Source organism: Apodemus sylvaticus, chromosome 14 (assembly GCF_947179515.1).
Source record: "Apodemus sylvaticus chromosome 14, mApoSyl1.1, whole genome shotgun sequence".
NCBI classification, from domain to species: Eukaryota; Metazoa; Chordata; class Mammalia; order Rodentia; family Muridae; genus Apodemus; species Apodemus sylvaticus.
In genome coordinates, this window is record NC_067485.1 from 15,691,750 (window position 1) to 15,715,716 (window position 23,967).

The 23,967-nt window shown below is 49.5% G+C and overlaps 1 protein-coding gene across 3 annotated transcripts in view; it reads left to right on the top strand.

Moving 5' to 3' along the window:
* Window positions 1-23,967, top strand: part of Sema4d (semaphorin 4D) — a 93,545-nt gene that overhangs the window by 1,634 nt on the left and 67,944 nt on the right. The gene's annotated exons all lie outside the window — the stretch shown is intronic.

Genomic DNA, 23,967 nt, shown 5'->3' on the forward strand with positions numbered 1-23,967 from the left:
GCTGCTCCACACAGCAAGTAAAACGAAGGAAGAAATAAAAACATGTCGCCTGTACCAGTTGTGGCTCTGCCGTTCTTGCGCGATGTGAGACCTGGAGTCAGGGCAAGAGTCAGAGGCTGCCTTCCTGGGATGGACTTGTAAAGTCTGTCTGTCCTCAGAAATGGAGCCGTGAAGTCCCTCTGTCTACAGACCCCAATGACTTCCGGCTGCCGCATAGTTGCCTTACAGAGACTCCTCCCGGTGGCTGGAGTTTTGTAAGGTGATTGCCTGCCCTGAACTGAGGGTTGAGGGGCATGGTATGGACCACATTGCCTCAAGGATCCAGTGGATCTGGGGCCAGGGCAGTGTGTGTCTGGTGACATCATCCACTTGTGGACAGTTGCTCCTCTAGGTTGTCCTTTATGGATAGTGTCCAAGGAGGCCTTTCCCCACCCCAGGCATGGTGTGTGGTGGCCAGGGCTGTGGGAATGTGTGCTAATGCACAGCACAATCAATAATGCATCTCAAAGATCAATGGTTTTCTTTAGCCATTTGAGGTGCTTCTGGACGGAGCCTGCCCTGGGAGGGCTAGGAAGGCTGAGGAGGGGGACAGTTTCCTTTAGCTTGATTTGATTGACTATGTTTAAGGGATCCTGGGTTTGAGCCCTCCAGGGCATCCTCAGCATACCTGGCTTAACTACCTTATCCTAGAAGAGGATTTGGAATTTCCTCATTGTTGTTGTTTAGAGCAAACTATTCCCTCATGTTTAGAACTTGCTGGGTTCAGAGGACTTGGGAAAGGTCCCCCTCTGTTCCCTAGGCACCCAGCTCCCAGCAGACTTAGCATGAGCTTGGTGGTCATGCCAAGGTTGTCTTGGGGAAAAAAAGCAGCTGCTAGAAGTTGCCAGCAGGGGGCAGATTCCCCTCCCTTGCTCCTCCCTTTCTACCTCCCTCCCTCCTTCGGATGGCATCCAGGTTGCTCTCTGACCTCCTATATCAGGCTTCTGGATGCTGGGATTACAGGTGTGGGCTAGCATACCTAGTTCTCGACGATGGTGACGATCCCAGAAGGACCACTAGATGGTGAGAGGTACTGGCTAGAGGTACCCATGAGACTTGCCCAGGCAGAGGGGGAGGGTCCTTTGTGTTCTCTTGGCTAAGAGCCATCCCAAGCTTGGCAGCTGAAGTGTGGGCAGCCCATCTCTGCAATCTCAGTTGAAGACGTGGCTGTCCCTGGGTGACTCAGGGTGTGGCCCAGAGCTAGACTGGTCAGGCAAGGTCTTATGCACGTGGCGGGAGAGGTTTGCTGGACCTCAGTGCAAAATCTCTTGTCTGGAGGACATGCAGACAGAAGTGGCAATCTCGTAGGCGGTACGGGTTAACCTGGTCTGTCAAGAGGTGACCGGAGGAAAGGTAAGAAGAAGTGCCAACTCGTTAGGAGATAGGAGTTAACCTTGTCTGTTGAGAGGTGAGCTGCTGGGCCTTCCCCAGAACAGATTCCAAGGAAGGGATTTGGGGGAAGAGCCCGGTGTGGCTGTTTTGCTCTTGGGTACTTGATTTCCAGCTGTGCTCCTCCCTGAGTCCCTTTTGCACCTGCGCGGGATGCCACACCATGGCACATCTGTCGCTGACCCTGGCCTGGACAGCAGCCCTCCCTACTTCTTGCGGGGGGGTGGAGGGGACTTATAATTTGGTCTAAACTCTCATATACTGCCCTGAGAACCCTGGTTGCATATTTTCTCTGAATGGCTTCTAGGAGATTGCAGGCGTCCTGAACCTCTAACAGGAGTCCCTGACAGAGCCAGGCCCCAAGACAGACATTCGCTACCTCAACAGTGGTGTGAGGGACTTCTTTACGACCACTGTGTGGATTTTGTTACCATGGGTGCTTAGGACACCAAAGGGTGCTTGGGATCTGCGTCGGATCACGTCTGGGTGAGCGTCCCTGAGCTCATTAATTCCTTTCTGGCTTCTGTTGTGTACCATTGAAAGTACTCCATAATTAAAAGTTAATGGTCGAGGGCCATGCTGTCAATTGCTTACACGAAGCAGCTGTGTAAGGGTTTACTTGAAACTTCAACCTTCGGTTCAGCGCGTTGACTCATCCTGTTTACACAGTGGGCACTTATGCATGATGGAAGTGGTCCATGTGTATACGGACTGCACAGTTGTGTCTTCGAGGATGCAGCCCCTCACCCCAATATGTTGAGTAGGTAATGGTGGGTAGGGGATATCTCATGGGTCAGGGCCAGGCACTACTATCAATGAGGGGGCACAGCCCTAAGAGTAAACTATATGCAGTGAGAATACCTCAACAATAACGTAAACTAAGTTAGTGGGAATGTGAGCATGGGGCCTGACTGTCTGCATGTATGTCACCAATGTGTGTGAGTAAGTCAGAAGTCAGTGTGGAAGTCTGTGATAGTTGTGTGAGGAGATCAGATAGACAGGGTAAAAGTGGAAGCCTGTGAATGGTGTATGTGTGTGTGTGTTAGTGAAAGTGTGAGCATGTGTGCAAACTTGTGCAACTTATGGTGTGGAAGCATCTTCCATGTTTTCTTTGGCCCCATCGCATTGCCAATATCATGACTGTGGTGGTTGGGGCCATTTTTAACTCAAGGAAGGGATAATTGAACAGTCCTGTGGTGTGGAGTTGATCTGGTAACTGCTGACTGTTAGTAATCAGCAGGCAAGTGGGACACACTGTGTGGATACTCTGGAGAAAAGGAAGGCAGACAGCGCCGGTGGGGTGGAATGGTGTGTAATTCAAACCTTATGAATTATTTATTTCTGGAATTTTTCTATTTAGTATTTTTGGACTGTAATTGACTGGAAACCGAACCTTCAGAAAGCAAAAGATGCAGGATGAGCCACTCTTGATCTTGTGTGTCTCTGCTTTACCTCTGCACTGGGGCTCTGGGGGCTTGTGTGAGTCTTGGGTTCAGTGCATGGAGACCTCTAATGCTGGAGGGTGGCTGTACTCTGGTTGGTTTGCTCTTGGCAGATGTTTGGATTGTTTCCTGTTAAAGGGTTAGGGGCTAAAACTTTACAACAGGAGGGTAGATAACCTGCAAAGAGAAGCGCCTGGACAGAGAGTGAGTGTCATTAGTCACCGGAAGATACAAGCCAAGACCGCTAGAGTGGCTTTGATAAAAAGGGGTTGGGAGATAGCCCCTGTTGGTAAGCACTTGGAGAAAGCAAAACCCTGGCAAATGGTTGGGGGCGGGCACGATGCTGTTTGGGGAAATAGTGTGGAAGTTTCTTGGAAAGTTAAGCACAGATGCAAATTCCTGTGTCCAGCAATTCACTTTTATGCCCATATCTGAAAGGATCGGAAGTAGGGACTAAACAAAGGCTTCCCACAGTTTATGACACCGTTCACAAGACAGCAGATGTAGGAAAGGTATTCTTGGAGTCCCTCAGCCAGGAAGTAGAGAGACTGAGGTTCTCATTAGGATGCTGAGGCCCCCTGTGGAAGCATGCCATTGCCAAACCCCTTGGTTTTTTTGAGATGCAGATGTGGAAACAGCCCAGCTGTCCATCAGTGGATGATGTGGGTAAGCCAGATGTGCTATGTACAGGGTATAGAATATTAGCCATAGAAAGGACTACAACATGGACTAGTTACAATACAGGACTAGTTAGTTACAATACAGAGGAACCTGGAAACATTGGGCTACTTAAAAGTAGCCACAGCTAAGACAATGTGACTCAAGATTCTTGTTTACAAAATGTCAGCACAGGTGGAGGAGCTGTAGGGCCAGACAAATCATCAGTCACCTGGGGTGGGGAGAGGGATGGGACTTGACTGCTTGATTTTACAGGGCTTCTAGTTTTCTTTTCTTTTCTTTTTTTTCTTTTTTTTTCCTTTTTTCTTTTTTTCTTTTTTTTAGTGCTGTGGATTGACGCCTTCCCCCACCCCCACCTCCATCCCCGTCCCCGTGCTAGATGATAAAATGTAATAGCTGATGATGGTTGTGTGATATTGTGAATGCATCATAGGATGCTTTTAAAGGATAACGTGTGTGTGTGTTGGGGTGGGGGGCAGTGGGGTGCATGGTACGTGACTCTCGGCATGCTTCTGTGGAAACCAGGACAGGATGTTTTCCTCTGCCTCTTTTTGCATTCTTGTCTTGAGACCGAGTCTGTCACTAAACCAGCAGTCCACCCTTTTGGTTAGCTGACTGACCAGCAAGTTCTCAGGAGTCCCCTGTCAACAACCCCCAAACCAGGGTTACAGGTACCCGCCCAACCTTTCCCATTTCAAAGTCCTGTCTTCGGATTTGCAGAACAAGCACTCTGACCTGCTAAGCTCTAGCTCCCTAAGTATATTTGGTCACAGGAAATAATATATAAAAGTACCCCGTGCGTTCTTAGACAAATACTACTGGGGTCATGTGTTTTCTCCTATAGTCTGGATCACTCCCTAGGGGAGGAATCTCAGGGATTTTTTTGGGTGTGTGTCTGTGTGTGCTCGTGTGTGGCGTTTTGAAGAGTCTGGTAGCATTTCTAATGTCAGTTGTGTGGTTTTTCATCCCCCCCCCCTACAGGAGATATAGCAGTTCATATGTGCTCACTTGGCTTGTTGGCACTGTTGTCAATCAGTTATCCTAGTGGGATGCTGCAGTGAGGGAGGGGGGCAGATTCAAGTTCTGAGTCTCCCCTTAATACCCGGGTTTCCTTCCTTTGAAGAGTATCTGCTTAGGTTCACTGTTCACTTTGTTTGTTTGTTTGTTGAGGCCTGCTTTCTCTGTGTAGCACTGGCTATCCTGGAGTTCACTCTATAGACCAGGCTGGCCTTGAACACACAGAGATGTGAGTATCGGGATTAGAGACACGTGCTCCCCCCTGGCATTGCTGTTCACATTTAAGCCGGATCACTTGTCTCATCTGGCCACCGTGGTAAGAGTTCTAGTTCCAAATTAGAATCTTTCAGATATTTGTAAATGTTTTTCCATCTTTGTGTGTTTATTTTATTAGTGATATCTTTCAAAGGGCAGACAATTTTTTTTTTTTTTACTTTTAAGTCCAACTCACTAATTTTTTATTTCTTTTTATGGAAGGCTTTCATGAAGCCCAAGCTGGCTTCGAACTCACCTTGTAGCTGAGGATGGCTCTGAGCTTCTGATCCTGCTGTCTCCATCTCCCGAATGCCAGGGTCATATGTGCGCACCTCTATGCCTGGCTTCAATGTATTGTTTTTAGATGTGGTGTTAATGTGTGTTTTTCCTTTTTGCTCGGTCCTTCAGAGGCCAAAGGAGTGCATTGGAATTCCTAGAACTGGAGTTACAGGTGCTTGTGAACTGCCTGGGAATCCAGGTCCTCTGCAAGAGCAGCAAGTGTCCTTCACCACTGGCCATCCCCTCCCCCTCTGCCCCTCTGTGTTGCCCGGGAAGGCTCAGGTGGACATTTAATGTGTTGTGAAATATGGTGTTAGTGGAATGTTTTATTTAGGCTGAGCTGTTAGAGTTGTGCTGTGTTGGTGTCACATGTCCTTGGGGAGGGCAGGGCTGGTTTGGCTTCTGCTTCCAGGTTACAGTCTTTTGGAGGAAAGGTTGGCAGGGACTGAAGCAGGGCCAAGGCATGCTGGGAAGCTCAGCTTCTTTTCTTGTACAGCCAGGACCACCTACAGAGGAAATGTTGCTGCCCACGGGCCCTCACAGCAATTAGCAATCAGGACAAATCCTTACAGATGTGCCCATGGGCCAGGCTGTCCCGAGTTTGAACCTGGGCCCTTCTACCTGCTTGACAGGCACTGTGACACCATGCTGATGCCTGGCCTTCTCTCGAGTCATTTGGAGACAAGGTCTTCCTAAGTTGCTTGAACTGTTGGTCTTGAACCTTTGATCCTCCTGAGAAGCTGGAGTTACAGGCCTGGTATTTGTATTACCTACTCTATTTAAGCTATTATAGTATCTCTTATACATGATGGGTGGATTTTAGGATTCCATGAGTGTCAGGAATTACCGTGGTACATATCTATAAGTCCACTTTTTGTACATACCTATGAAGAGGTTTTCCTGTATTAGATACAGTTAGAGATTAACAAAATTAATAATAAAATCTACCCAATTTCAGCACCGCACTGTGTTGGCAGTTATGAGAATGTGGTCCTTGCCTTTTACGTAGAAGGAGCACACGCAGCTGGATGCTGACCACAGCTGTAACCGCAGCATCCAGGAAACTGAGGCAGGGCAAAGGCTGTGAGTTTCGGCATATCACTGCTGGTGAGGACCATTCCTGAGGCATGGGGCAGCTGAAGTAGTTCGTCGTAGCTGAAGCATTTGCAAAGTGGCTAACAGGGGGATGCTGTATACAGTGTGGATAGGCTACGCAAAGGAACTCGGCCCTGCTCCAAGAGCAGCCTATGCTATAATGTTGATGAGCGATTTATTCCAGAATCTCCAATGTCATATTTCTAGGCTCTGGTTGAAGGTGGATAATGGAAACTACGGGAACCATAGTTAAGAGACAGTTCTGTATTGCTGGGTTTAAGATTTGTAGTACTCTTCTTGGGACAAATGTTCTTGTGGGCTCAATATCATTTTTTTTTCTCATTTTTAAAGTACGGATGTATTAGTGAAGCCACCAGAATCTGAGGTTTTCTTCTTGGTGAGGCTTTTAATAATGAAATTGATTTCTTGCTCTTAAGATGGTCTGTTTCTGCTAGGTTAGGTTCTGGTAATTTAGATGATTTATTGTGGTAAAATGTGAGGATAGTACCTTCTACCTTGTGTTTTTCCCCCCCCTTTGGTTTTTCAGGACAGGGTTTCTCTGTGTAGCCCTGGCTGTCCTGGGACTCACTCTGTAGACCAGGCTGGCCTCGAACTCAGCCTCCCTCTGAAATTCACCTGCCTCTGCCCCCCAAGTGCTAGGATTAAAGGCGTGCACCACCACCGCCCAGCACACTTTCTATCCTGTGAAAGCTCCATTCTGGGAGTTTTAGTCACTGCCTGTCAGCATGGAGTCATCCTCCGATTCCCAGAATTCCGTGCTCTCTTGGGCATGTTTGAAGTCAGATCCTGCCCTGGCGCTGGCAGCCAGGACTGGTTTTCTGTTCTTACAGAGGTTTCCAGGTTGTTGGGTGAACACAGCTGACAGTTTGTGGCATGGAGTCTGGCACCTGCCACTCCTACACTTACCTTAGCAGTGACTGAGGCGATCGGGTCATGTGTAGAAAGGGCTAGCAGGATAGCTCAGTGGTAAAAGCTCTTGCCATGAAGGATGTGATGACCCGAGTTCCATCCCTGGAACCCAAGGTGGATAGAAAATTGACTCCTGACATCCCTTGACCTCCACATGGTCATCATGGAGTACAACATGTATGCTGATGAATGTGCTTGCGCATACACACACACACACACACACACACACGAGAGAGAGAGAGAGAGAGAGAGAGAGAGAAATACAAACATACACACAAATAAATACATAATTTCTTTTTAAAAAGACTTCAGTTCTGAGCACTGATTTGAAAGTGGGCATCAGGAATAGGTAAGAATGGTCCCATGGTTCATGGTGGCTTTTGTGTGTGACACACCCAGGGCTTTTTGCCCACTGCACCCCTAAACCTGGCCCAGCTCTTCCCTACCCTTGACAACAGAGGACAGGGTAGGAAAGGTATTCTTGGGGTCCCTCAGCCAGGAAGTAGAGAGACTGAGGTTCTCACTAGGATGCTGAGGCTCTGTGTGGAAGCATGCCAGCCACGTGTGGCGTCATTCCCCAGTTGCCAAACCCCTTGTTTTTTTTGAGACAGGGTCTCTCATTGGCCAGGGGCCCTGCTAGATTAGACCAGATTGACTGGCCGGCAGGCCTGATCCATCTGGGTCCCCCACCCAAATCTAGGTGTACAAGCACATGCCACCATGTCCAGCTTTTTGTGACATGGGTTCTAGGGATGGCACTTAAGTCCTTTGTGTTTACAAAGCAAAGCACTTTGCTAACTGTCTCCACAGGTGCCTCCTTTGCATTTTACTTGTTGAAAAACACCACTACAGTGTGTGTGGTGTGTAGACATGTTCTGCATAGTGTTAGCATGCATCCTCTGCATCCAGATCTCTGATTTCTCTGGTAACTCACTGTGATCAAGCTCCTTCACCTGGTTTGCTCCACATCTGACTTATCCTTCTGCCTTCAGGGGCCTCAGACACCCAGAGCCTCCAGCAGAATCGGAGCTATTGCAGTCTTGTGCTTCGATCACCCTCCAGAAAGTGGGTCACGACAGAGCTCTGAGCAGGCGGAATTGGATCTCTGCTTGTGTTTGAAGGCAGAGGGCAGCCAGCGGCTTGGGTTTCAAGTGTGGAATCTGGAGAAATCGCCAGCTCCCTCCGCCCGCTTCTGTGAGTGCCCAGCTTTGTCTATCATGTCTGGCAAGGAAAAGATCAACCCATCCCCAGGGCGCTGGCAGGCTGGCTTGCTTTCCCCACTGCTGGGCCCAACCAGGGAGGTGGTCAGAGCCAATCTTTAAAGTAGATACCCATCTCGGAAGAGCCTGTGGGGAGTTACAGATTCCATTTATATACAAAGTAACATCTCGGGGTTCTGTGAGCCGGCGGACATGGATTTTATTTCAGCAGGAAAAAACAGTTGTGTGAAATGAGCAGAGTCATTTCTGTTTCTGCCGAGCTTGGAAGGCACAGCCCAGACAGCTAACTATGAAAATGGTGGGGGACTCAGGCTGGGGAGGGGCTCGGTGTAAGCTGGAAAACTTGGAGTTTGAGCCATAGAAGCTACATATAAACATCCCCCGGAGGAGCGGTGGATGCAGGTGGCGGGGACTCACTGGCCAGCCAGCCTAGCCTAGTCCCAGGTCGCAGTGAGATACTTTGTCTCAAAACACAGTCCTACGATCTGGGTATTAGGATGGTCACTGGGTCCAGCGACCTGGGAGAGAACTGACGTCTGAACCATCTCCTCTGACATCTGCACACTAATAGATAAAATGTAGAGTACATGTTATTAATTCATTAATTAAAAGATGGTGGAGACTGAGGAATGACACCTGTGCTGGCTGGTTTTGTGTCAACTTGACACAAGCTGGAGTTATCACAAAGAAAGGAGCCTCCCTTGAGGAAATGCCTCCGTGAGATCCAGCTTTCTCAATTAGTGATCAAGGGGCAGGACCTAGCCCATTGTGGGTGGTGCCATCCCTGGGCTGGTAGTCTTGGGTTCTATAAGAAAGCAAGCTGAGCAAGCCAGGGGAAGCAAGCCAGTAGGTAACATCCCTCCATGGCCTCTGCATCAGCTCCTGCCTCCAGGTTCCTGCCCAGTGTGAGTTCCTGTCCTGACTTTCTTGGTGAACGGCAATGTGGAAATGTAAGCTGAATAAACCCTTTCCTCCCCAACTTCTTGGTCGTGATGTTTTATGCAGGAATAGAAACCCTGATTAAGACAACACCTAAGTTGACCTTTAAATCCTCTCTCATGCACACACACACACACACACACACACACACACACACACACACGCACACACACACACGCACACGCGCGCGCGCACACGCGCACACACACACACACACGCGCGCGCGCACGCACAAACACATATACACACACACGATGGGAGAAATGGTGCACAGAGGGCTCGAGTGTGAGCTCTTCTTCATTTCAGGGGAGAGCCAGCTGAGACCCTATCTCCAGAGTAAGTGCTGGTGTCACTGGGTGTTTCTGCCTGGATCATTTGGGCCTGGGCTATTCTGAAGCATTTTCTCACGCTTACGTTATAGCTGTTAAAGATGGAAACAGGCTTTCCGTTCACCAGCCTGGGCGCTGTGCTCCCTGGTGACATCTTTCCCCAGTCAGTGGGCTGAGGACCACTTTGTTGCTTCAGGACACAGAGCATGGCTCTGGGCCACACAAGGCGTTTGTAGTGGCTTCTCCCCTGGGTACTAAGTGGGAGGGGTGCATCCTCACAGAGGTGAGTTGCGATGCTTGGGGTCATGTCTTCCAGGTGCAGTGGGGGGTTCCAGGCATTTGCTACTACATCTGGCCTTTCACGTGGGTGCTGGGGCTCCTGGACTACACCCTCCTGCTTGAGCTTCAAGCAGTTTATCAACCTAGCCGCCGTCTCTCCGGTCCTCTGCTTGTTCAGAGCTGACCTGAAGGGCAGGTTTTGTGGTCAAGACCTTGTCTTTATAGTTGTCCTCTACCTGAAGAGTGACTGGGTGTGGCTGCACCTCAGCCTCTCTGTATACATGTCCCAGGGGAATGGGAAGTACTGGGTAGGCACGCGTGGCCTGCAAACGGGGTGCTTGCTTGTCACTGACTGTCGTAAGCTTATGGGAGACATGATCTCTGGCATGGACGGAGCGTGTTGCTCTTACTGTCTCTTCAAACAGATGAAGCTGTCGTTCAACCCACAGGCGCTCACGGCTTTACGGTGAGTCCCTGGACCCTTCATCAGAGTGCTGCCTGTTCAGTCTTGGAATCCAGGGATAGCTCAGCAAGAAAGAGCACTTGCTCTTGCCAAGGACCAGAGTTCTGTTTCTTGCACCCTACATTGGGTGGCTCACAACCACTGGTGTGATGGTTTGTATATGCTTGGCCAAGGGAGTGGCACTGTTAGGAGGTGTGGCCTTGTTGGTGTGTCACTGTGGCATGGGCTTAAGACCTCATCCTAGCTGCCTGGAAGTCGGTCTTCCACTGACTTCAGATGAAGATGTAGAGCTCTCAGCTCTGCCTGCACCATGCCTGCCTGGATGTAACCCTGTGGCATGCCCCCAGTGTGTCTGCGGGGCATCTGCCAGCCTGTGACCCTTTGCTGAGCACATGGAGGGCTTTCAGCTCACCTTGCTGTCTCTTACAAGTTGGGGTCCCTAGCAAAAATCTCTGAAGTACCCCGACTTCTGAAACTTAGGAGTGTCTGCATGACAGCACCAACAACCCGCAGCAGAGACCCCACATATGTGTTTAAAGTGTGTTTTATGTTCAGATGTGGTCTCATCTACAAGATAATCTTAGTGAGGTTATATGGTGCTTCACAGTAGAAAGACTATCTGAAATTTGAAGCAAGTCCCAAGCGTGTGTGCGAGTGTGCGTGTGTGTATGTATGTGTGTGTGTGTGTACATGCATGTGTGTGCTTGTGGAAACAGGAGTCAGCTTCAGTTTCCATTCCTCAGGTGCCATCCACCTTGACTTGTGAGCGTCTTGAGTCTTCTCAGCCTCCCCAGGGAGAGACCGGTTCAGTTTGGTGAGGATAAGTACCCAGCACAGGTACAGCCACTGTCTTCCATCTCTCCTAGCCTTGCTTGGCATCTTAGTTTCTCTTCCTGTTGTGTTCAGATACTCCAACAAAAGCGACTTGAGGGAGCTGGAGAGATGGCTCAGTGGTTGAGAGCAAGCACTGTCTACTCTTCCAGAGGTCCTGAGTTCAATTCCCAGCAGCCACATGGTGGCTCACAACCATCTGTAATGGGAGCGATGCCCTCTTCTGGTGTGTCTGAAGACAGTGACAGTGTACTCATAATACATAAAATAAATCTTTTTTTAAAAGTAATGTGAATGGGTTTATTTTAGCTTACCTTTCAAGGTATAGATCATTATGGTGACAGATTTGGGGTGAGAGGCACTTCAGTCAGCTGGCCACATCATAGTCACAATCAGAGCAGAGTGATGGATGCCTGTTAGTGTTCAGTTCACAGTCTCCATTTTATACAGTCAGGGAACCACCCCTCCCCCAATTAAGATGGTCATGCCATTTCAATTAATGTAATCAAGATACTCCCCCACATTCTCGCACAGAGGTCTCTCGCCTGTTTGGTCAAGTGGACCATGTTGACCATTTCACATGGGGGCTCTTGGGTTCTGAAGCAGAAATGAGCTGTTTGTGCTCTCGGCACAGAACGTTGACTGTGGTGACGTGAGATGTCACTTGCCGAGCCTTCATGACGGAGACCAGAGTAGAGGCGGCAGCTCTCCTTGGAGAGGGAGAGGGAGGTGCTGTGCACAGATGCTGGGCGGGGGAGGTGTGGGGTGTGAGCACACAGAAGACCCCCCCCCCACACACACACACACACAGGCTGCAGGGAGGGTGACTAGTTTTGTATCATATTGCGTGTGGACACTGACCTCAAAGGCAGTGGTCCTTTGCCTTTAAGAATCTCTTGTAGCTAGCCAGGCAGTGGTGGCGCACGCCTTTAATCCCAGTATTTGGGAGGCAAAGGCAGGCAGATTTATGAGTTTGGGGCCAGCCTGGTCTACAGAGTGAGTTCAAGGATAGCCTGGAAAACAAACAAACAAAAATAAAACAAAAGTCTCCTGTGACCACTGTGACAGAACACTCCAACTAAGGGTCAGATGATCAGTCATCGCTGTTGTAGTTCTGCAGGCAAGGGTGAGGTTTGAGCAGGGCACTGAACTGTCCTGTCTGCCATCGCCACCTACCTCAGGTATTGCTGGCTGACTAAATCACTGCCATCTCTGCCTTGTCACATAGCCACCTCTTGTGTCTCTTTTTTGTATATAATAAGGATACTTGTCTGGCCTTAAGACCCACCCAGATGTCCCACTTTGACATCTTTTACTGAGGCCCTTTGGTAAGATCACACTCGTGATTGTGGGCCTTTCTGGGTTAGACTTCAGGTGGGTGGCCCGGGAAGTGGGAACAGGGCCTAGCAGAGGCCGTGGTGGGTATTCACCCACCCTGGGATTCTTTCCAGTGGAGTTTTATCTGCAGGAAAATGGAAACTGCAGCTCCTCTTGCCGGAGTGGGAAGCTGTGGAAACACAATTTAAAAAAAAATAAAATAAAGAAGTAAAAACCAAGGTCAGCTTTTCTCTCTGTTGATGGGGTCTCTGCAGAGTCCTCGTGGAATCCAGTGTGAACAGGAAGCAAGAGGCACTGAGTCACTTCTCCTTTATTTTTATGGTGTTTTTCTTGTTTTAGAAAAGGGAGAAAGAAAGCAAAGCGCTTCCTCCCTGGTCTGGGTCCTTGCCACTAACAGCTTGCTTTTCTGCCATCCCCCTCCCCCGCCACTGTTTTCAGACGTGTGTCTGCTCCTGATGATGCTCGAGTGCACACGCATGCACACGTGTGCCCAGATTCCTGCTCACGCTGTGGTGGTTTCCACAGCCTGTTCTCTTGGCGCACTGCTCTGCCATAGACGCAGTAAGCTCTGTCCCCCTTCAGAGGGCGTGCTGCACTTCCCCCTCCCCCACATCTGTTGGTGCTTGGGACTGTTTTTGTCTTGGTGCAGTTTGCTCTCCGGGCATTGCTGAGTGAGGTTGGCTGTCTCCGTGATATGGGGTGGCTCCTGGGGGTGGTAGAGCCTCCTAAAGTGGCTTCTGTGGTGGAATGGGCATTCCTGTGCGTGCGTGTTTGTGAGCATGCATATGCATGCTTGTGTATCAGTCGATGCGTATGTGTGTGGACACCTGCTTCCATGTGTGTACACAGGCATACATGCAAATGTCCACACAAATGTACATGCCTATGGGCACTTACTGCACATATGCACACATGTATGTATATGCATGCACGTGTACAGAAAGCTGGTCTGCATTCTGGACTCTTCTGTACATTTAGCAGCCTCCAGTCATTAGGAGGCTCACTGAACTCATTTTCTAGAAGTCTGTTCTTATCCCAGAGCTAAACATCCACCTGTGCTGTTCCCTGGCACTGCTAGCATGTCTGGAAAGGATACAGGGGCATTCAGCGTGATGCCACAGATTGTGTCTGAGTCTCTCCAGGAGTCAGCCGTTCGGCTGTCTTGTCCCCTGGTCACACTGGTTGTCCCAGGCCAGATGCGGTGGCTATTCTCAGATAATTTCCAGCCATTTCCTCTCCTGGTGAGGGAGGTGGGAGGGGACTGTCCTCTCTGCTCATGGGGACTTCCCTACATAGTCACGTTCTGCTGCAAAGGGATCCAGAGTCATGGTGGCCTGGGCAAGGCTTTAAGGCACAGGTAAATGCCCTGCCTAGGTCATGTAGGGAGTTTGAGCAGAGAGGACAAAACAGGGAGTTGACCTGCTCGGGAGCAGGCAGACCTCCACATTCATACTCATGGGTCACCAGGCCAGCCAGGCATGGGTGAAGGTTGCTGGCTGGCTGGCTGGCTGCTTGGTGGGGCCACCCACTGGGGCTTCTGTAGGCTGAGCCTCATATTTTGCCTGACCGTTCACTTCACTGGACAGTGCTTCGTGCCTGTCTCGAAGCTAGTGTTACATTCAGGGGCCAATCACCGCCCCGGGCAATGAGCAACTCCTTCACTGCTGCTTCAGGTGAAATCATTTTGTCCTTCTCCAGACACGGCTTCGTTTTTTCCTGACCGGCGTGCCAGGGCTACAAACACCAGGGGCCCTGAGCAGAGAACTACTCACTGAGCGTGGCTGTTCTGTTTCCTTTTTCTGGGGGAGAATGTTGATATAAGTTGCAGTCTTTCCTCCTGTTGTGAACTGCTGAAGTTATCCTCTTGCTCCCTGGCCGGCTCTTATCTGACCTTTATACTGGATGGTTCATCCAACCATAAATAATCCCCTTGAAACACAGAGAGCCTGGTGTGCTGGCATCTGCAGAGGCTCCGAGAGGAGCTGCCAGGAGAGCAGAGGGTGGGGTGCAGGGAGGTGCAGGGAGGGTGCCAAGACTGATGGGGGCGGGGCTTCTGCCTCCTTTTCCATTGGGCCTGATTTGGGGGGAAGAGTAATTAGATAATAATGAAGGGGCCAGTGAGTGGGAGGAGCTGGTCTTGGGGACTGGCAGGGAGGACTCAGTGTTAGCAGAGTGGAGAGGGGAGGGTTGGGCCTCTCTGCCAGGGCTGTGAACAGGTGGCTGTCAACGTCAGGCATTTGCTTGTAGACTGGAGTCAGTCTGTGTCCTGCCTCCTTCCCGAGTCAGGCTCACAGACAATGCCACAAAACTTTGGGGGTCGGGCTGGAGAGCTGGCTCAGTGGTTAAGAGCACTGCCTGCTCCTCCGAAGGTCCTGAGTTCAAATCCCAGCAACCACAAGGCGGCTCACAACCATCCATAATGGGATCTGACACTCTCTTCTGGTGTGTCTGAAGACAGCTACATAATAATAAATAAATCTTTGGGCTGGAGCGAACAGAGGTCCTGAATTCAATTCCCAGCAGCTACATAATAGCTCACAACCACCTGTGCAGATACAGTGTACTCATATACATAAAATAAATCTTTAAAAAAAGGAACTTTGGGGTCTGGAAGGCCTGTTCTTCTTCTTCTTCTTCTTCTTCTTCTTTTTTTTTTTTTATTTGAGTCAGGGTTTCTCTGTGTAGCCCTGGCTGTCCTGGAACTCACTCTGTAGACCAGGCTGGCCTCGAAACTCAGAAATCCACCTGCCTCTGCCTCTCAGAGTGCTGGGATACAGGCGTGCACCACCACCGCCCAGCTGGAAGGCCTGGTCTAACCCATAGATGTCTTAGGGTGTAGGCCTCAGGGTTCCCTGTTTCCTGGTCTCTGGGGCTTCTTGCCAAGTCTTAACTTAGCTGTTTCTCAGGAATCCAGGTCTTTCCGAGTAGCCTGGGGTTGGTTGAGGTTTGTGACTAGACCATCTTCTGCCCGATGGTTCTGAGAAGCTGGCAGGGCCACTGGGGGGTGGGGGGGGCGGATCTTGGCAGTGGCAGTGGCGTGTGAGTGTGACAGAATCACTCGCCGCCCATAGTGTCCCACCCTCAGGTCCTAAGGCAAGAGCCACTGTTCTTGGAATTACCAGCTGGTCCTTTCAAAGGCAGGATACCACCTCTGACTTGAAACCAGAATCGCCAACTTGAACCTTGGCACAGCTTCTCATTGAAGGAAGAGTTACCCACAAGTCTGTGGCAGGTAGGGGACAAGCCCATCTCACCATTTCCTGTTCTTTGAGGGTCAGGAGAGGCCTGCAGGTTATGGCTTGATCATTTGCATGCTTGAACCTTTGCCCTGAGCTAGGCTGCTCTGGGAATTGTCCAACTTTGAAGGTACAAGAGTGTAGCCATTTTAAGAAGGCCACAAATGGCTCTTGAGGCTCCTTGGTTTCTAGGGACAGCTTCAGTATGTCTGAGCTTGAAAAAAGAACCGCAGCTTGAAACGGAGTTTGTGGAGTTCATTTACCAGACTCTTGCATTACTGTATACAGAGAAAGATGGCTGGCAGCGGAGAGGAGGAGATCTGTTTATGTTTATGTGTCCTGTGTAATCTTGCAGATGCTCTTATTTGGATTAAAAGACAAGTGATTTCTTAACCCAGCCTCAGACACGCAGGAGGTGCAGAGGTTCCTTAGGGCTGGCAGGCCTGAGTACTGCTGCTTCGGGCTGAGGCTGTCCCCAGGGTTTATTGACACCAGGTGTCTGGAAGCTGTGGCTTCATCTGGACATCACTGGAGCCAGGTTTCTTGGAAACCAGTGAGGCACAGTGTGACGGGGAGGAAGGGACACTTGTGTATAGACAGACCCTGGTCCCCATGTCAGTCACACCAGTGTGGCTGGAGCCATTGGGACAGAGGCCATTTTCTTATCCCTGTGGGACCCTAAGTCATTCTGTGGATGTGAGTATGAAGCCCCATTTTGTTTATATTTGTTGTATTTATTTATGTTTGTTTGTTTGCTTTGCCTCTTTTCTGGGTGGTACCCAGGAAGGACCTGTAAGAGAATCTGGCACTGTGTGTGTGTTGTCTATACATGTATATATGTGGGGTGTGTATGTGTGTGTGTTGTCTATGCATGCATATTTGTGTTGTGTGTGTGTTGTATGTGCATATGCATGTGTATATGTGTTTTCATGTATGTGTATGTTATATGTGGATGTAGAAGCCTGAGGTTGCTTCAAGAATCATTCTAGAATTCTCTTCCACCTTCCTTGTTGAAGCAGGGTGTCTCAACCAAACTCAGAGTGCCTGTGCCTTCTAAAGCTAGAGTTACAAGTGGGCTGCAGTGTGCCCACCCAGCATCTACATGAACCCTGGGGATCCGAGCTCCAGACATCATGCATGCGTGACAAACATTAGGCCCCCTCATTGGCCCTTAGCTCTGTCGTTTGTAACTGAAAGATGGGCCTGTCAACTCTGCATTCATTTCTTTTTAAGGTCACGGTCAGCGTCAGCAGCCGCTCAAGATACAGTGCCATTATCTCTGCTTACAGCAGCGGGTGTGGCTGAGATCCACTGCTGTACTGAGCCGTTGGTTTGCAGTGCATATGTTCCTACAGCAGACTTTGTGTGAATCAGGCACAGTAGGAGTTTAACAACAAGCCCATCTCTGTTGCACACTCACAATACCAATGACTATGGAGTGTGAGATGGGAGAATGAGATAGGAAGATGGATGGGAGGATAGACTGGGAGGATGAGATGGGAAGATGGATGGGAGGATAGACTGGGAGAATGAGATGGGAGGATGGATGGGAGGATGAGATGGGAGGATGGATGGGAGGATAGACTGGGAGGATGAGATGGGAGGATGGATGGGAGGATAGACTGGGAGAATGAGATGGGAGAATGGATGGGAGGATGAGATGGGAGGATGGATGGGAGGATAGACTGGGAGGATGAGATGGGAGGATGGATGGGAGGATAGACTGGGAGAATGAGATGGGAGAATGGATGGGAGGATGAGATGGGAGGATGGATGGGAGGATAGACTGGGAGGATGAGATGGGAAGATGGATGGGAGGATAGACTGGGAGAATGAGATGGGAGAATGGATGGGAGGATAGACTGGGAGGATGAGATGGGAGGATGGATGGGAGGATGAGATGGGAGGATGGATGGGAGGATGGATGGGAAGATAGACTGGGAGGATGAGATGGGAGGATAGACTGGGAGGATGAGATGGGAGGATGGATGGGAGGATAGACTGGGAGGATGAGATGGGAGGATGAGATGGGAGGATGGATGGGAGGATAGACTGGGAGGATGAGATGGGAGGATGGAGGGAGGATAGACTGGGAGGATGAGATGGGAGGATGGATGGGAGGATGAGGTGGGAGGATAGACTGGGAGGATGAGGTGGAAGGATAGACTGGGAGGATGAGATGGGAGGATGGAGGGAGGATAGACTGGGAGGATGAGATGGGAGGATGGTTGGGAGGATGAGGTGGGAGGATGGATGGGAGGATAGACTGGGAGGATGAGATGGGAGGATAGACTGGGAGGATGAGATGGGAGGATAGACTGGGAGGATGAGATGGGAGGATGGGTGGGAGGATAGACTGGGAGGATGAGATGGGAGGATAGACTGGGAGGATGAGATGGGAGGATGGATGGGAGGACAGACTGGGAGGATGAGATGGGAGGATGGATGGGAGGATGAGGTGGGAGGATGGATGGGAGGATAGACTGGGAGGATGAGATGGGAGGATAGACTGGGAGGATGAGGTGGAAGGATAGACTGGGAGGATGAGATGGGAGGATGGGTGGGAGGATAGACTGGGAGGATGAGATGGGAGGATGGGTGGGAGGATAGACTGGGAGGATGAGATGGGAGGATAGACTGGGAGGATGAGATGGGAGGATGGATGGGAGGACAGACTGGGAGGATGAGATGGGAGGATGGATGGGAGGACAGACTCGGAGGATGAGATGGAAGGATGGGTGGGAGGATAGACTGGGAGGATGAGATGGGAGGATGGATGGGAGGACAGACTGGGAGGATGAGATGGGAGGACAGACTGGGAGGATGAGATGGGAGGATAGACTGGGAGGATGAGATGGGAGGATGGATGGGAGGATGAGATGGGAGGACAGACTGGGAGGATGAGATGGGAGGATGGATGGGAGGACAGACTTGGAGGATGAGATGGGAGGATGGATGGGAGGATGGATGGGAGGAAGAGATGGGAGAATGAGATGGGAGGATTGCAATTTCAGGGCCTGCCTAAGCTACTTAGGATGATGCTCTCATTGAAAGGGGCTCTAATACAAGTGCATGTGTGTTAACACTCACTTTCAATCCCAGTCTCTCTCTCTCTCTCTCTCTCTCTCTCTCTCTCTCTCTCTCTCTCTCTCTCTCTCTCTCAATAGGATAGCAGTTACTGGAACTCAGGCCCTATGATGCTCAGGCAGTCAGTCTGATAACTGAGACAGTGCTGAGTGGATAGTGTATACATGATAGAGACAGTGGGCAAGAGGATGCATAGCCCATCAGGGTACTGCAAGGCGATGAAGGTGCGTGTGTGTGTGTGTGCGCGTGTGTGTGTGTGTGCGCGTGCGTGCGCGCACACACATGTTCAACAAAGAACATAGAGCAGTTACAAATGTAGAACAAACCCTGTGGATATTTTTGGACTGTGATTGATGGTAGGTAAGTGAAACTGTAAACCTGAGTGTCAGGTGACAGGGCTATTGTGTGGCCAAGAATGGGGCTACACACCCTGCACCCTGGATGTGTTGTGTTACACTCCGGTTGCTTTTCTCTCTGGAAGGTGAAAGGCGTGATTCCTTGAAATTCCAAAGGAGTAGCTGGTTTGTCCTGAGGAGTAGCTGGTTTGTCCTGAGGAGTAGCTGGTTTGTCCTGAGGTGTCCTGATGGTTTGTCCCGAGGTGTCCGTTCTCCCAGTAATGACAGCGTTCAGGCTGTGCGTTCGCTTTGCACCTCAGTCGTGTATGGAGCAAACATCGACTCTGAATGCTGTGTAAACACCCTGGTGTGCAGCGTGTGAGATCTGCGGAGGGGCATCAGGAACCACTTCAAATTTTAGGCTTTTTTTGAATTCCTTTTACTGCTTGCTTCTTCTTTATTATTACTTGACAGTTTTATATATGCCTATGAAACGTTTTAGTTGTTTTTACCTTTATTTTTTAATCTATATGCAATTTTATAAATTTTTTCTCTTGGTATAGTGTGTGTGTGTGTATGCTTATATATGTGCAGACTTGTGTGTGCGCATGATGATACATGTGCACATATGGAGGAATGGGTTTTGGGGTTTTTTTTTGTACACATTGAAGCCCAGTCGCTCGCTGAACCCAGACCTTGCCATTTTGGCTGCATGCGCATGTGACCCTGAGTTTGATTCCTCGATACCCAAAAGCCAGACGTGGCAGCATCCTAGCCCTGGTTGTGGAGATGGGAATATTTGAGGGGTGCCTCACTGGCTAATTCATCCAGCCAATTGGTGAGAGAGCCCCGTCTGAAAACAGCAGGAAAACAAAAATAAATGGGTAGATAAATACGCACACAGGCTAGTTGGGGCTCGGGTAAAAGCGCGGGCCGTGCAAGTCTGATGGGGTGAGTTCCCTTCTGACAACCCACACATCTGTGATCCCAGCACTTCTATGGCGAGACAGCCGGTGGAGACAAGAGGATCCGTGATCGGCTGCTTAGAGTACATAGTGGGAGAGAAACAACCAGAGAGGCTCCACCCCAAAAGGTAAAAGGAGAGCCCTCTGCATGGGAGACATGGTAGATGTGTGCTCCCCTCGGGAATATTGTATAGAGCCATGGAGGGAGACACCTGATGCTGACCTATGTTCTCACACGTTTACAACTGCATATACCACACACACACACACACACACACACACACACACACGTTTTAATTAGAAAAGCTCCATTTGAGATATAAGATCTGACCACAGTTTATCCATATAAATTTATTTCCAAGGGTACCAAAGTGTTTTGCTCGGGTGACATTCACAACCCCCCAAAATAAAATTTTAAGATATATTGATCAAATAGGTAGAGTCATTTTTTTTCCTTTTTCATTATCTTCCTTTGTTTCTGAGATTAATATACCGGAAATGATTGTTTTGCTGTCCAGGTAACGTCAGCCTCCTTGTTCCCCGCTCCCGTTGTTGAGAACAGACTAGATACAGTTGTTATTAGTTCTTATTGTATGGGATAGGCTTTCCCAATCAAATTATCGGAGACGTTTCTGATGTCTCTTTCTGGGAGTTTTCATTATGTCTTCAGTTTCCTTAGTGCTTACAATATTGATGAGGCTATCTGTCATATCTCTCTCTCTCTCTCTCTCTCTCTCTCTCTCTCTCTCTCTCTCTCTCTCTCTGCCTCTACCCCAATGGGGAGTACTACCCCATTAACTCCCATCCTCTGCCCTGAATAAACTCTATTCTATACCACCACCCCCCCAAAAAGAACAGGGTGTTTTCTTCCAAACCAGGCATTTCATGGTTGTGGTTGTTCATAGGCTTTTACTGGCGAGCCTCTCTTTTTGCGGATGGTGGTATTTGGACATTTGTTCATGTATTGTAGATTTTAATGCTAGTGTTATTCCTTTGCCTCATGCCCAGGGTACCATCTCCACCGTCTCCTCTCAAGGGACTAGCCAGCGGGGTGTGTCAGGGTGAACACCAAGACTCTGTAGCCCTGGTGGCGGGTGGTGCCAGGACTAGCCAACTAACACACAAGCACCCCAGTGACCCACGCCTCTGCAGTGTCTCCAGAAGGGCCAGCTTGCTACCTGGGAGCAGCCCCAGAGGAGAACCGCGGTGGCTTCATTCCACAGGGAGGGGAGAGGAGGCTTACAGGCCAGAGTGGATGAGCTCGTTCCCGTCTCCGAGGGCTCGCCCTCCCGGTGACTGTTCCAAGGAACAGATTCATTGCTGTTCCATAAAAGCTGCTTGTTGGCCTGTTTGAAAAGCCCAGACAGGCCTGCCAAATGGAGTGAGGAAGAGAGGAAGAAGGAAAATCATAGGGCTGTGGAAGGAAGGCTTATTCTGCCGAATCTGGCTGGGATTTAGAAGCTGGATCAAGACTGGGGGGAAAAAATCAAAGTTGCCTCCAGAAATAGTGCTTGTCTTTTTTATGACATCCCAAACAAGGCTGTTAAAAACAGCTAGCCAAGAGGGCTGAGAGCGAGGCTTAGGAGGTCGAGCACCTGCCTAACAGGCACAAGGCGCTGGGTTTCATCCCCCAGTGCTGTGTGAACCGGGTGTGGTGGCTCACACCTGCAATCCCAGCACCCTGGAGGGGAAGACATGAGGACCAGGGGGTTCACAGTCACCTTCAACCATAAAGTGAGTGTGAGCACAGTCTGTCTTAGAAAACAAGCTAACTGTGCTTACACAGGCCGGAATGCTTGCACTTACCTGTGGCGGCACGCCTCTGCCATCCCTGCACATGAGTAGTGTACCTGACAGTTCCATTCACAAAAGAAAACCCTTAATTTTTTTTAAACAAACCAGCTCATATAATTTAAGTTTAACACTTAGCTTAGGGGCTGGAGAGATGGCTCAGCAGTTACAAGTACTGTGACTGTTCTTTCAGAGGACCCAGATTCTATTCCCACCACCCACCTGGTGGCTCACAACCATCTGATTCCAGTTCCAGGGGATCCAGTGCCCTCTTCTGGCCTCCTTAGGTACCAGGCATGCGTGTGGTACACATACACGCACTGGCAGAGCACCCACATACATAAGATAATAATTTTTAAAAACCTAGCTTAAACCTTAAATCTTGTTGTAAATTAGATTCTTAGCTATAAAATCTGTACATATATATGTACATACACCATATGTACATATAAATGTGTGTGTGTGTGTATGTGTGTGTGTGTGTGTGTGTGTGAGAGAGAGAGAGAGAGAGAGAGAGAGAGAGAGAGAGAGAGAGAGAGAGAGTATGTAATCATTGCAAAGATACCTAAGTATGGCTTTCTAAGCAGCATCCATAAATGTACTATGCTGCATCTCTGGTTAACAAGCGTGACTTTGACTTTGTTAAAACATGACTCACCCTGAAATTCTCTTCCTGCAGAGTTAGTCCAGGAGGTCCTGGGGTGAGACTGCTCAGACTGCTGTGGGCAGCTCTGGCGTGCCTCCATAGCATCCCTCTCCTTGGCTTTTGCTAAGTGGGATTGAAGACAATTGACTGTGTCCTTCAGTAGGGCACATTGTCATTGTCCCCGTTTGCCCTGTTGGGATGATGGAGGATGTAGATCTTGATTCCTGCCCCGAAACATTGGAGCATCTTAGGTGAGGGGAAAAGCACCTCCCTCATCCCCTCTCTTTTTAGTAATTCCTCAGGCAAGTAATTTTGCTTCATCTGATTAAAAAAAAAATCTGTGTCATGCTGGGCTTTCAAACAGAATGACTTTTAAGGAATAGAAAGAAGGTTTTGGGTCTTGGAGAGATGGCTCCGTGATTGGCCACCCAGCACTGGCTGGAGTTCGGTTCCCAACACCCAAATGACAGCCTGTGACTCTGGTGGATCCGGTGCTTCTTCTAACCTCTGTGGGTTCTTGCACACACATGGCTTGCATACATACATATAAAGTATCTTTGAAAGAAATGCAGAGGATTTGGAAAGTCCCATCACAGAGGGGAGCAGGGGCTGCAGGGACCCCAGGCTACAGTCGAGCACCAATTTGAAGTAACGATGAGTTGTGGATTAAGCAGGCAGAACACAGCGATTGTCCTGGCCTGTGCTGTCCCCAGAATGGCCTCTGTGCCTGCTGCCTCTTGCTGTTGAGCCTTGGGCTGCCTTCAGTCTTCTGCAGCTGTCTGCTGTCACTTTGTGTCAGTGTGGCTATGCGGTGTGTGACATGGGATCAGCAGTCTGCTTAGGTGAGGACGTGGCAGAGGAGCTTGGCAGCTCATGGTAGGAAGAAAACAATGCTCACTGCCTAACCTCTGCTGTGGTCACAAACAAACAAGGGTTTCTAAGAACCACATCTTCCCTCCGCTCATAAAGTGATCCATTGCTTTTGTTTGTGGAGACAGAGTCTCAGTCATTCAGACTGGCCTCAGAATATAGTTAGGTATATTGTATTCAGACACTTTGTGTTAAATAACAATGACTGAGAGGATGAGGTGGCCGAGGTGGTGGCTGAAGTTCCTGCTGTGCACGTGTGGGATCTGGGTTTGGGACCCCAGGATGTAAATTCCCAATGGGATGGTGACTTGCTTGTAGTTCCACTCATAGAAGGTGGAGGCGTGGGATCCCTAAAAGCGAGCTGCTTGGGGCAAGTGATTGATGTGTTCTGGGCTTGATTGAGAGACCTTGCCTCAGTGGGAGTGATTGGGGATGATTCTTGACATTACCTTGGGCTTCCACATGAACAAACATTCATTTGCATAGTGTGTGTGTGTGTGTGTGTATACACATG